Here is a 13570-nt window from a genome sequence, read left to right as displayed (position 1 = left end):
GTGTTCAAGGCAGAGGGAACAAAATGTTGGACCCTAAGTCTGAATACACATAGTTTGATTGGTGATTACACGTTGGTGGGGCAGGTTGGTTGGGAGAATGGTTAGGATGAAGTAGAAAGAAAACAGTTCTCCAAATATGTCCAAGTCCAGAACCTGTGTCTATGCCACCCTACACAGCAGAAAGACTTTGCAGATGAGTCTCAGAGAAGGACCTTGGCATGGGGAGGCTATCCTGGGTTGTCTATGTAGACACAGAACAGTCACAGGCCTCCTAAAATCAGAAGACTGTCTCTGCTGTGGTGGGAGGGAGATGTGATTGTGAAGGAAGATCAGACAGATGCATATTGATGGCTCTGAAAAGGGAGGAAGGGAAGACAAGCCAAAGAAGCTAGTAATTAGCCTTTAGAAGCTGGAAAAAGCGAGAAAGTGCTTCTTCCCTAGCCCTTCTGGAAAAGAACACAGCCCTTCCAATGCTTTGAGTGCATACACAGAGATTCATAGTGGACTTCTAACACAGAACTGCAGGTAATAAACTTGTGTGGTCAGTTAAAGTGACCCGAGTTGGTGATAATCTATTACAACAGCATCGGCAATCTAATGCATAGGAGATAACGTCAGAATGGGCATTGGTTCTCTTTGCAGTCAGAGAAAGGAATTTGTCTCTATTCAAAGGGAGACAGAAAACTTTGAAGTGTTCTGAGCTCAGAATAGTCTTCAGCTCAACATACTCCATGCAGCTGGGGACCGGTAATGCAACCATCTCTTTGCCCACCAGGACCTCAAACTAGACACCCATACTTCCTACAGTGGCCTATGGGGCCATGTGGAAAGTAAGGTCAGAGAATACAGTATCAGAATCAGTTTCTTTTCTTGTGTATAATGATACTGGTGAGTAAACTCAGGGCCTCAAGCTCTTCCTTGGATTTTTTTTTTTTTTAACTCCAGGCTAAAGCTCTACCATTTGAGCCACCACTCCGCTTCCATCCTTTTGAGGGTTAATTGGAGATAAGAGTCTCACAGATTTTCTTGCTTGGTTTGGCTTTGAGTTAAGATCTTCAGATCAGTTTTCTGAGAAGCTAGGATTACAGGCATGGCCAAGTTTAATAATAAAATTATGTAATATATTTATAGTATATTATATGATGTATAATCATATATAATGTGTGATAAATATATTTTAATGTATCCTTAAGGGAATGACACGACCAGTTCCCTAGACCTCTGCTGCTGTGAGTTGTGAGGCATGTCACCTGTGGAGCATCAGTCTGGTCTCTAAGCTCTGGAGGGACCAAAAACAAGTCCTGTTTGAAGGGCTGCATAAAGGCTGCATCATCAGTCCTACACAGACCTCAGTGAGTTCTTGGGGTGCAGGCAACACGGGGGCAGACAGTGAGAAGAGCCCTCAGCACTCACCCTATCCTGCTCAGCAACAGCAAACTCCCCTGGGAGCGCCTCAGGGTGGGGCCTGCAGGAGCCCCAGAGGGCCTGAAGCACTGTCACCTCCAACTTTCCCAGAGCAGAGAGCACATGGGCCCATCCTCAGCTACTCAGACCCCTGCTGTGCCTTCTCCTCTCCCAGTCCACATTTGTGCATGTCATTCCTCCTGCAGTTTCCACTCAACTAGATCCAAGCAAGGGGAAATTGTGTCATTTCTTTGAGGGACATTCTGTTGGCTGGGATGACTTCCCCTTCCATTGTCTCCACCTCTCCCGGTAAGCACAGTCAATGGCCGCTTTTCTACCACTGACCAAATCCACAGGTGCCCACAGGTGCCCACAGGTGCTACTCTGCTTCCATCAGCTGGCTCCTGAGGCTCCAGGGCCAAGGAACACAGGTGAACTTCTTTCTCTTTCCCTTCTGAATGCGAAGGAACACCATCACCAGCATGTAGCTGTCACAGACTTACAGTGGGCACCAGCAGGCAGGGGCATATGCTACTGAATTTGGCCTTTGGCTGACATAGCTAAATCCCATCAGGAAAACTATGAAGAAAACGGAGAGATCTTCCCAGGGGGCGCCAGAGAGATGAACTCTCTTCCCGGGTAACTGGAGACCTCCTGCTACTGAGGTCTGCTGAGAAGCAGACCACACTGAGGTGTAGCAAGAAGGAAGGGCCTGACTTGTCTTTGGTCCCTCCAGACCTTAGAGATCAGACTTGATGTTCCACAGGTGACACATCTCACATCTCACACAGCAGCAAAGGTCTAGGGAACTGTCCTTGCCATTCCCTTATTGTTACATTAGAAAATATATATGATTATACAATTTTATTAATATTTCATATTAATATGTTCTATATTATACACATATACGTTTAATTTTTTTTTTGCTGGGCATTGGTGGCTCATGCTATTCAGGAGGCTGAGATCTGTGGACTGATGTTTGAAGCCAGCCTGGGTAGCTAAATCTAAAAGGCTTATCTCCAAACATCAGAAAGCCAGACGTGGCTTAAGTACCAGCCTTAAGCAAAAAAGGTGAGCAAGGAAGCAAGAGGTTAAGCCCTAGTATCAGCACCAGAAGCAAACAAACAAAAATTAGAGTTCATTTTTTCTTTTGTCATCCCTTAGCTGTTCTGGGCATTTACATTTTGATGTGTCTGTATCTGCATTCTGTGTACCTTAATATGCTCATCTGCTCTAACACTGTCCCCCTCCTCTCTCTCTCCTTCTTCCTAAATCAAGCTCCACCAGGTTCACTGCTCTATTTTCACAATGTACATTAAGTATTTTGACCACACTTACTGTCCTTCATCCTCTCAGATCTTAGACAAACAAAACTGCCTCCCTCTTTATGGACTCATATATGGGGAGGATTCCCACCTGGGCTCCCAACCTAATGGCCTGTGACCAGGGAGTCACTTTTGGCCCATCCTCACACAGACAAAGCAGTAAAAAGAAGAAATATGAAGGGCCGTTTTCACAAGACTTCTCTTTGTTCGACTCCTTTTTGAACCGAACCCCAACACTCAACAGTCTCAGCACTGTCCTCCAACACATGAAGATGTAGGGACATAGTCTAGAAACGGACTTCAATGAGTTAAATTCACTGGTGAGGGAATAGGTTACTCAGAGATGCCAGAGGGGAAAGCCAGGGGAAAACTGGAATTTTCACCTCAAATACATCAGATATGGTCCCAGTCTTCTGGGTAGAAGGTGAAAAAAGAGAAGAGATGAATAAACCATTATTTCTTTTGGAAATTGTGGAGCCAGATGGGCCTGTTGTTGGTTGCCTAGGGGGAGGGCCTAGCTGAGACCAGGAGGAGAAACTGAGGGAAGGGAAAGGGTAAGGACAGGAGACAATATTGGTGCCTCTAAAAAAATCTATGGATGGGGATGGGAATATGGCCTAGTGGCAAGAGTGCTTGCCTCACATACATGAAGCCTTGGGTTCAATTACTCAGTACTACATATACAGAAAACAGCCAGAAGTGGTGCTGTGGCTCAAGTGGCATAGTGCTAGCATTGAGCAAAAAAAGAAGCCAGGGACAGTGCTCAGGCCCTGAGTCCAAGGCCCAGGACTGGCAAAAAAAAAAAAAAAATCTAACTAGAATCTAGGCCTTGACCCGTCTAACACCGCCGGAGAGGATCATGTTGCAAACAGCCTAGATGCAGCTGATAGAGATTTCAGAACTGAGACTAAGGGCTAGGCAGGGAAATTAGCATGAATTCTCTACCGTTAGTGTAACACACGAGGGCTGTCATAGGGGAGGTGAACTATCTCAAGTGGGGTAGGCACCCACTAACCAATTTGATCAATTTCTAAGTGTCTTGGCCAAGGTCATTAGCTAGTCGGTGGCAGAGCCAGGATCCAGGCTCTGATCTTTTACTCTAAGACATTTCGTTTGTCCAGCACTCCTCATCATGATCTCTTCTATGGCTTCCTAAATGCTATGACAAAGCCATGCTCAATTCAAAAGCATTGTTGAGAATCCTGTGCACTCTGTACAAGTACTTAAAGGTAATTTAAAAAACAATTAAAAAAAGAATGATTCTGTACAGACAGCACCATAAAGCCAATGTCAAAGGTCAAAATGCACCTTTATTTAACCTTGTTACCCTTGAGCATTTTCACTGGCTTTCTTTGTACAAAGTGGAAACAGCTCAAGAAGATTGATTTTCCACTCAAAATAAGGGTTAGCATTCAGTTGAATTACATTTCTTATTCAAATGCATCATTATTTTTGCTTCACTTTTTTTCCCCTTTGGTGCTGGGACTGGGTCTTGAACTCAAGGCTTCATGCTCTTGCTTGTTTGTTTTTTCTTTTTTTTTTGCTTAAGGCTGATGCTTTTATCACTTGAGCACAGCTCCACTTCTAACCTTTGCTGGTTGACTGAAGATAAGAGTATCACAGCTCTTCCTTCCTGGGCTAGCTTTGAACCACAATCTACGGATCTCAGCCTCATGAGTAGCTAGGATTACAGGTGTGAGTCACCAGAGCCCAGTTGCTTTATTTACTCTTATTCAGTAGTGTGGTAGCTTAAAAAAAATTCCTCGCCACTATTTTTTCATTGTGAAACACTATATCTTGTCAAGGGCACTATAAACTAAAACTTCGTGGGCTTGTGTAGAAAGCTATTCTCACTCTCATTCATCATACTCCTATGTGTAATTTGCCTTGATGAGGAGGAGAGCTGCACATTTCAAAGCGGCCCTCTCACATCTGGTCAGTTGCAGACACAGCCTGTACTGGCGAAGAGGACTGTAGAGCAGCCCTCTGAAGTGTGCAGCGAGGTACTTCATACCTGGTAGGATTTGCTCTGGGAAGATTCAGCCTCTATTTTTTCAGTTTTCTATGGTGTTAGGCATTGTAGAGTACATCAAAACCCCGAGATTAGCTGCTCTTGATGCAGAATTACACTAAAAAAATTTTGTATGTGTGTGAGACAGACACACACACACAGATTGATAGATGAAAGGGAGAGAGGTTTAGAAAACTGCTGGCAGGTAGAGGTGCCTTTGAATCTCTGGATTTCAGATTAAAGGGAAGAAGAAAAACAGAGAGCTGAACTTCATGGCATTTGGGGGCTCCCATCCTGTAAAAAGTATGTTGAACAGGCAGGAGCAGCTCCAGAGCTTGGCTGGCTGTCCAGATCACTGGGCAGAGGCCTCCTGCCCACAGGATCTCATTGCTGAGCTGAGCACACACAGGATATAATCTATCTTTGATTACTGCTCTAGAGAGAGGGGTATTGGGGGGCTAGAGCTGAGAGGCAGAGTGATGTGTGTGCAATGTTAGAACAATAACATGCTAGTTCTTCAAGTCGTCCCTGGGCTAGACTGGCTAGTACAGAGAGCCTTGCCAGAAGGCATGCAGAGCACTGGCACAATGAGACCTTGGGGTAGGCAGCTCATGCAAATCCATGTCCTTTGCTTTGAGCAAGTCACCTCATCTCTCTGACAGCTTCTTGTCCACAAAATGAGGAAAATTTAACTTAGTAGTACTAAGGCATTGAAGTTGAACCCACTCCACAGTAAGGCTCCATCAGTGTTGGGTATTTTTGGAAGCTGACTACAAACCTAAATCAACAGTATCACAGGCTTGCTCAGCGGCCTCAGGCCAGTGGTGTTTGCCTCCCAAGCCCATGCATTGTCCTCTGTGCTATGCACCTTCCACAGCCTGGACAAGCTTTCCTCAGGGCAGCCAAGTGATCTCAGCAAAAAGCCCCAGGAGAGGACTACCATTGAGCAACCAGGACCACAAAGCCATTGCCCCTGGTCTTCAGGACATCCTCCAGGGCTCAGGGTGGAAGCCTGGGTTTGGTTTCACTCAGGGGCATCCTTACACCCCAGCCAGGAAAGAAAGCATGCAGGAAAAGCAAAGGAACCCAGATGTGCTAGATGTGGAGAGTTAACTGGACTTGTTTGTGGAACTTGGGTGAGAGGGATCTAGGACTAACTTTTTGTTTTAAACTATCTTTGCCATTTCAAAGTGTAAAACTCTGGGGGATTAAGTACATTCACTTTGTTGTGCAACCCTTCCTACAATCTACCTTTAGAACTTTTTTCACCTTGCAAAACTGAAAGTCTCTTCTCATTGGGAAATAACTTCCATTTTCCCTGGTCCCCGGGACTCACCAACCTATGTTTTACCTCAGTAAAGTTGTCTCTTCAAGATATCTTATATAAGTCCAATAATAAAGTACTTATCTTTTTTGTGGCTAGTTTATTTCACTTAACATCATGCCCCCAAGGGCTGTCCATGATGTAGCTGGGTGTTAGGTTTTCCTTCCTTTTTAAGGCTAAGAAACATTCATCAGTATGTACATTTTAAAGGCTGAGTTTATTCTTCTGTATATACATACCACACTATTTATTCCTTTATCTGTCCATGGATGTTTGATATAACTGTGTTCCTGCTTTCAAGATTTTGGGATACACACACACACACACACACACACACACACACACACACACACACACACACACACCACAGAGATAACTGTAGATAATATGATAATTCTAGTTTTATACTGTGCTCTATAGCAGCTGCAGCATGTTACATTCCCACCAATAAGGTACCAGGGTTCCAGTTTCTTTATATCCTAAACAATATTTCTGTCTGTTCTGTTGCCATGCAATGCATGTTACTAACAGACATCCCATGGATGTAAAGTAGTTTCTCACTGAGATTTTGATTATTTACATTTCCCTAATTCCCAGTGTTGGAGTGTTGGTGGAAATCCTTGCATGTTCTTATTGGTCATTTGTGTAATTTCTTTGAAGAAATGTCTATTCTAGTCTATCTACTTTTCTTTTTTATTATTAAATACTTTTATTATTATTATTATTAAAGGTGATATATAGAGGGGTTATTGTTTCATAAGTCAGGTAAAGAATACATTTCATCTTGGACAATGTCACTCATTCCATCACTCTCTGTTTTCCCCTCCTGTCTCTGCCCACAAGTTAACATAATGTCTTGTGAGTACCACTGTTGCATTTGTTCACCCTTTGTCCTTCCATTTCTGTGACCCCTTGCTCTCCCCAAAAGACAAATAAATGAACAAACAAGACAAAAGGAAAAGAGAAAAAAAAACCCTTTTAAATCCAGTTGTTTGCACTTTTTGCTCCTGAGTGAAAGTTTTTGTGTGTGTGTGCATGTGCACGCGCACATGTGTGCATGTGTGTATGATATAGATATTAATCCTTTACCTTCTGGGGTTGCTGAGCCAATAAAGCAGTAGTTCTCAACTCTCATCGGACATCAGAATCATTAAGGAAATTGATGGGCCCTGAATTAATTGGTCTGGGATTGACTGTGTTTAAAAAAAAAATCTCCTTGAGGTGGATGAGCAAAGTATCCAGAGCTGAAAACCACAACAATCTATCCCACAGGAGGGAAGGCCACCAACACTTGCTGCTGAGGAGAGAGGCAACCATGAAAAGGAATGACTAGATTCCAAAGGGCCGCCCCAGCCTAGGCCAAGTCCTCAAATGTTAGGGTGACAGGAAAGTAACAAGAAAAGCAGACCCCCACCCCAACTTGGCCACACAGTCCTGATCTTTCTCACCAGCCCCATCATGAATCATGCTGACCCCAGAGAAGGCCAAAGAGGGGAGGACACATGACACCTATAGCCACTTTGTCTGTTATTATGGCAGGGAGCAGGCAGCACCATCACTGCAGCTGCTACTGCCATCTAGTGGAGACAAGCAGGAAGCCAAGCTTAGGAGAACCGCCAGAAGGGATGTCAGCAGAACCCTTCCTGAGCATTTAACAAGCCAGTGCTATTAAGAAGTCTGCATGGGTGGGTCTCCTGGTGACACTTTGTCCTTGCTTCCAACAGAACCAGATACCTATCTTCCTCCCTATTCATAAATGTCTACCACAAATCTGATGAGGTACAAGAAAGCAGCTTAGAAGTGACCTGGCTTTGCATAACTCACTAGGCCTCCAGCCCAAGCATCCATTGCTAACCAAATCCCAAGAAGCTGCTCATCGGGAAACCACCTTTGGAGAATGCTAAGTAGTAGTTCCATCTCTCAGGTGTGTGGAAAAGGGGAGGGTCAAGCTCCCCCACCCTCCTCCCATGTTGCTGGTGGTTCTCTGGTTTGCTCCACGCCATTCTTGGCCATAGGTAGAAAGATTTTACTGAACACAGAATGAAATGTTGGGAAAGCTGGGAGAAATCTTAGAGATCACCTAGTTCAACTTTTTTTTTAATGGTGCTAGGGTCTTGAACTCAGGGCTTCTTGCTAGGTAGGTGCTTTACCACTTGGGCCACATTCCCAGACCTTGTTTTTTTTTTTCCAGTCCTAGGGCTTGGACTCAGGGTTTGAGCACTGTCCCTGGCTTCTTTTTGCTCAAGGCTGGCACTCTGCCACTTGAGCCACAGCACCACTTCTGGCCTTTTCTATATATGTGGTGCTGAGGAATCGAATCCAAGGCTTCATGTATAGAGACGAGCATTCTTGCCACTAGGTCATATTCCCAGCCCAACTCCCAGGCCTTTTTATACTTTATTTTTCAGGTGGGGTCATCTGCTTTTTGCTCAGGTTGGCCTTATACTACAGCCCTCCAGACTTTTGCCACCTGCTTAGCTGGGGTTACAGGCAAAGGCCACTATGCATGGCGCTAACCCTCATATTTAAGATGAGATGGACCCAGAAAGGTTCAACAGTGTCCCAAGCCACACAGCTAACTGGTAACCGTCTCTCTTTGCGCAGTCCCAGAGAAACTGCTCGCAGTCAAAGTGAGGTCGGCGTTTGCCTGGCAGTCCTCCCCCTCCATCCTCCCTACCTTTCACCAAGGGGAAGAAGCAGTCCATCTCCACGCTGCTGCGGGAATGCGAGATGCACAGGGCGCTGCTGGGGACCAGGCCCTCCTGCGGGGGGCTGCGCTCAGTGGTGCGGACCAGACACCAGCCAGGCCGCTCGCTCGGCCGCTCCAGCAGCTCCACCGTCTGGCCCACCTGGATGCTCAGCTCGCTGCTGTGGCCCGCGCTGAAGTCCTGGAGGACCACGGTCAGCTCGCAGCCGCCAGAGAGCTTGGGTGGGGAAGGAGGTGGGGGAAGTGTGGAGGCGGTGGGGGAGGGGAGCCAAAGGATGGGAGAAAGCAGGGAGGAGGGCGAGGAGGGGAGGAGAAGGACAAGGAAGAAAAAAAAGGGCCACGATGGATTTCAGGGGAGGGAATGTAGACGATGGAAAGAAAGAGGGGGAAGGGAGAAAAGAGGGTCAGAGAGAGTTGGGAATGGAAAGAAAAGAAACAGAAGTCATTAGCACTGTGCCATTCAGCCCCTCATAACGTCCAGCCAGCCTGGAGCCTGCCCAGAGCTGGGGCGTTATTCCAATTCCTTCTGGCCTCTTTAGAGTCCTTTCCATACTCCTCAGCCAGGCTTGCAGCCAGCGGTGCCTTGAAGCCCTACCCCATACATCCCTTCCCTCCCTCCCAGGGCTCTGCCCCACCCCCAAACCCACCGCCCCCACCCCAGCCCCACAACCCAGGCCCAGACTCCAGCTGCGCAGACTGATTTCTAACCCATTCCCTTCACCTGGCTCTTCATCATGAAGGAAGAGACAACCAATTTCCCTAACCCCCAAAGCCAGCCCCAGCCCCATCCTGGCCTCTCCCTGGGGCCACTAGCCAACAAACAGAGGCTGCATGTATCCCCCAAAAGGATGGGGCTTCCACTCAAAGATGGAAGCAAAACCCTAAGTGTGGGAGGAAGAGAGCTGCTCCGCTGGCTGGGCCGCTGGGGGACTCGGGAAGAATGGCAAGGGAAGAGGGAGGCAGCCAGATTTAGGAGCTTGGAGTTTCCTGCTTCACAGAACTTAATCTCTTGAACTTCATCCCAAAGGGCAGTGCAGAAAGAAAGTGTGTGCTGCCTCTGGACTTTAGTCTCTGCTGCTCTGATTTAGGACTTTGGGCTCCAGCTGTTTGCACAGCAGCTCATCCTAACCAGTTGTAGCTAGTTCACACCCATCTCATCCTGGGATGGGAAGCTTCTGCTGGCCACAGGACAGGGGGTACCATAGTGAGCTGCACAGTCCTATGGGGTCCCAAACTACCTTCAGGACAGTGAGACATTTGCTCTACAGGGACCTGAGTGTCCATCAGAGTGGGCTGGAAAGGGTTAAAAGGATGAGACAGATTGATGCTGTCTGTTTGTATCACTGTGAGCCCCAGAGCAGGGCTGAAAAGCAGTCTGTGCTGGTTCATCCCAGGGGCAGGCATAGTGCTGGGGCCTGGACACATCCATCAGAAAAGTAAGTTTATGGGACTGAAGTGGGGAGGGCAGGTGGGGGGAGGAGGCAGGGAGCATGTTTATTAGTTTTGTCTATTTCATTACTCTGGCCTCATTTGATAGTGAAGGTTATTATTACTGTTATATTGCTGGTAGCCGGGCCTTGCACTCTTGATTTGCATGCCTGCTCATGGCTGGCGCTCTACCACTTGAGCCACACCTTCAGCTTGACTTTTTGCTGCTTACATTGGAGCTGGAGTAGACTGCAGGCCTAAAGGACCATGAAGGTTCCTTCTGAGAGGAAGGCTTTCTGTCACTGAGCGTCTGTGTCTCAGTGGAGCCGCTTCTCTGTTCCACGCCAGATAATGTGGTTCTCTCCTGGGGCCAAGTATACATATGGGCAGAAACATCTGAGTCTAGGGATGGCTGTACCCTTTTTGTGACTGTTGAGGCAGAGAAAAGGGACCTGAGGATCTGGTTGCAAGTAGTCAAGCATGCCACAGAGGTAACTTGCCTCCTAGGGCAAGCTATACCAAGTCCCCTGGTCAGGGTGGGTAGAGAAGGGTAAGGTTGGGGAGGAAGGGAGTAGGAGAGGATAAAAAGCCAGGCGCTGTGTCAGCAATTCAAGATAAAGGGCTGGGGCTGAACTGAGTGGATGAGCACTTACTTAGCATGTTCAAGGCTTTTGAGTTCTTCCCTAACATTGCAAAGCCAACTCCTCCCCTCAAAGCAAAACACAACAAAAAAGAAAAGAAAAGGAGAAACAATATATAGCTGGAGGCATGGGTCAAGTAGTACAGGGCTTGGCTAGCAAGCAAGGATCTAAGTTCAAACCCCAGTACCACAAAACCAAACCAAGATCTCCAGAGCCGGGAGAGAAGCACCACTAGATGGCAGTGTTGCCTCCTGCAAACTGCCCACTCCACACAGACACAGTGGGAAGGGAAGAGGATCAATGGTCAATTTCTTCCCAGCTCACACCTAACCACATTCAAGAAAAGATCCATCCAAGAAAACCATGATGACTTAAACACAGAATGAATGTCTTGGTATGCCTCACCTCAATGGCTTAGTCAAAAAGATTGACTACTTCAGGTCTTGCCCCAGGTGAGAAGAAAATTCCAAAGAAGAATACTAGTAGGGGGTTAGGAAAAATGGACAGACCTAGGCTGATAGGCCTGCATCCACATAGTCCCTCCTCATCTTCTCCTTCCTCAACCTTTCCTCCCTCCTTAGCCGCTCCCCAGAGCAAGAAGGAAACGTTAAGAGAGCTCAGGAAACTCAGAGCTCAAGCTTGATTATCTTGGGAACTCGGAACTGAAGTCAGCTCAGGCTTTGGGGTTGAGGTCAAGGGCAGAGAGGTGTAAAGATCTTGGCACACTGAGAAGACTTTTACCTTCAATCTCAAAAAGTGATTCTGTTCTACTGTGCATTTTGAGCCTTCTTTATTGTGGGGACTCACACCTAATGAAAGTTAATTATCCAGAGTGCACTCTTTATTAGTCAATAAAATCTTAATTCCCAGCCTGGTACCAGTGGCTCACACCTGTAATCCTAGCTACTTAGTAGGCTGAGATTTGAGGACTGAGGTTCCAAGCCAGCCAGGCAGGAAAGTCTGTGAGACTCTTATCCCCAATGAACTACCAAAAAAAAGCCAGAAGTGAAGTGCAGCTGTGGTTCAAATGGTTGAGCACTAGCTTTGAACAAAAGGAGCTCAGGGAAAGAGTCCAAGCCCCAAGAACACACACACACACAGACACACAGACACACACAGACACACACAGACACACACACACACACACACCAATCCAACTTCCCTCGCAAATGCTATACCATTATTTCCTAGCAGTGCACACTGTTCTTTCTCTTTCTGTCTCGTCTTTGTTGTCTGTGACTGGCGGAATATCCCCACCAATGTACTTGTAAAGGGGTTAATCTACTACTTTCTCTTGTTCTGTGACTATAAGGGCTTGCCCACAAACATGCATGTTGCTCAGGGCAACTGGAATCTGTATTCTTGGTGCATGGCCACTTATATTTGACTTGCAATAATCTAGCTCTGATTCTCCTGGGAACAAGATGCGTTTTGAGTTGACATCTCTTTGTGCTTTCCAGTTTTTCTTGGTCATGAGCACAGCTTTCCTTCCGAAACTACCCTATGTGGCCTGATATAACCTACAGCTTGCCTCTCCTTTTTCTCTTGATTCATCACCACTGGACAGAGACAAAGAGCTGTGAAACCACTCCCCATGTCTTCCCATATCTCTTCATTGATTTGTGTGTATGTGCTTTTTATGCTGGTACTGGGACTTGAACTCAGTCAGGGCTTTGTGCTTTTGCTTGGCTCAGGATGGTGGTCTCCTACTTGAGCCACACCTCCACTTCCAGCTCTTTACAGGTTAACTGGAGATAAGGCTCATGGACTTTTCTGTCCAGGCTGCCTTCGAATTGTGGTCCTCATATCACAGCATCCTGAGTAGTGAGGGTTTAGGCATGAGCCACCAATGCCTGGCTGGTTTGTGTTTGGATCTCTTGAGCCCTTCCAGAGTAGAACCATTTCCAGCCAGGTGGCACAGACATCCTAAGCCCAACCTCCTCTCCATCTCCCAGACACTGGCATAAGTTATTTTTAATAGCCAATTAATTCCTCTCGGGGTCTCTCACCAGCCTCCACCCACACTTCCTCTCCTTTCTGCAGCTCTGCATGTGGATGTTGCTGTTCCCATCCTAGTTGTAGCCCTCACGACATGCTTCAGCCACCGGCTCTTCCTCCTGGTGTTAGTGCCCTTCCCATAGATACCATATGGGACACAGCCATCCCCAGCTGACCTGTAGGTTTCATCTCTAAGTTATCCCACCCAGATTTTAAACACAAGTACCTTTGGGGCGGACTGTTCTCATCTTAAATGTCCTTCTACTCACCATGGAGCCGAGTCCCATTGATCCTCAAAAACTACAAGCCAGCCATTAGCCCTCTTCAAATATTCTCAAGATGGAAACCCTACTGAGACCACTCTTTCTACTCACTGCACTGCAAACACTCTGTTTTCTCTACCATTCCCCTCATTTTGTTGTTTTTGTCTTATCCCAGGCATCCTTGGTCTGAGGCATAATGGTCTGATTGCCAAAGCATCCTCTGCTGTCACTGGTGTTGTGCAGGACAAGTGTCCTTTCTTCCCTTTGCCCATCCACAGAGATCCCCTTTTATTTTCATAGTATATATATTTTTGCCGTCCGCTATGCATGCTTAACCTTCTTTCAATTCAATTCTCCACCAGGTTCTAAGACCACACTTATTCATACCCAGGGGAATGTTGAGTTGTTAGCACTGAGTCTCAGCATAAAGTCAGCTGTGTTTCTGATTCGTCTCTGACCTCATCCCCCA

This window comes from Perognathus longimembris, chromosome 5 (assembly GCF_023159225.1).
Source record: "Perognathus longimembris pacificus isolate PPM17 chromosome 5, ASM2315922v1, whole genome shotgun sequence".
Taxonomy (NCBI): Eukaryota; Metazoa; Chordata; class Mammalia; order Rodentia; family Heteromyidae; genus Perognathus; species Perognathus longimembris.
Note: the sequence above shows the minus strand (reverse complement) of the source record.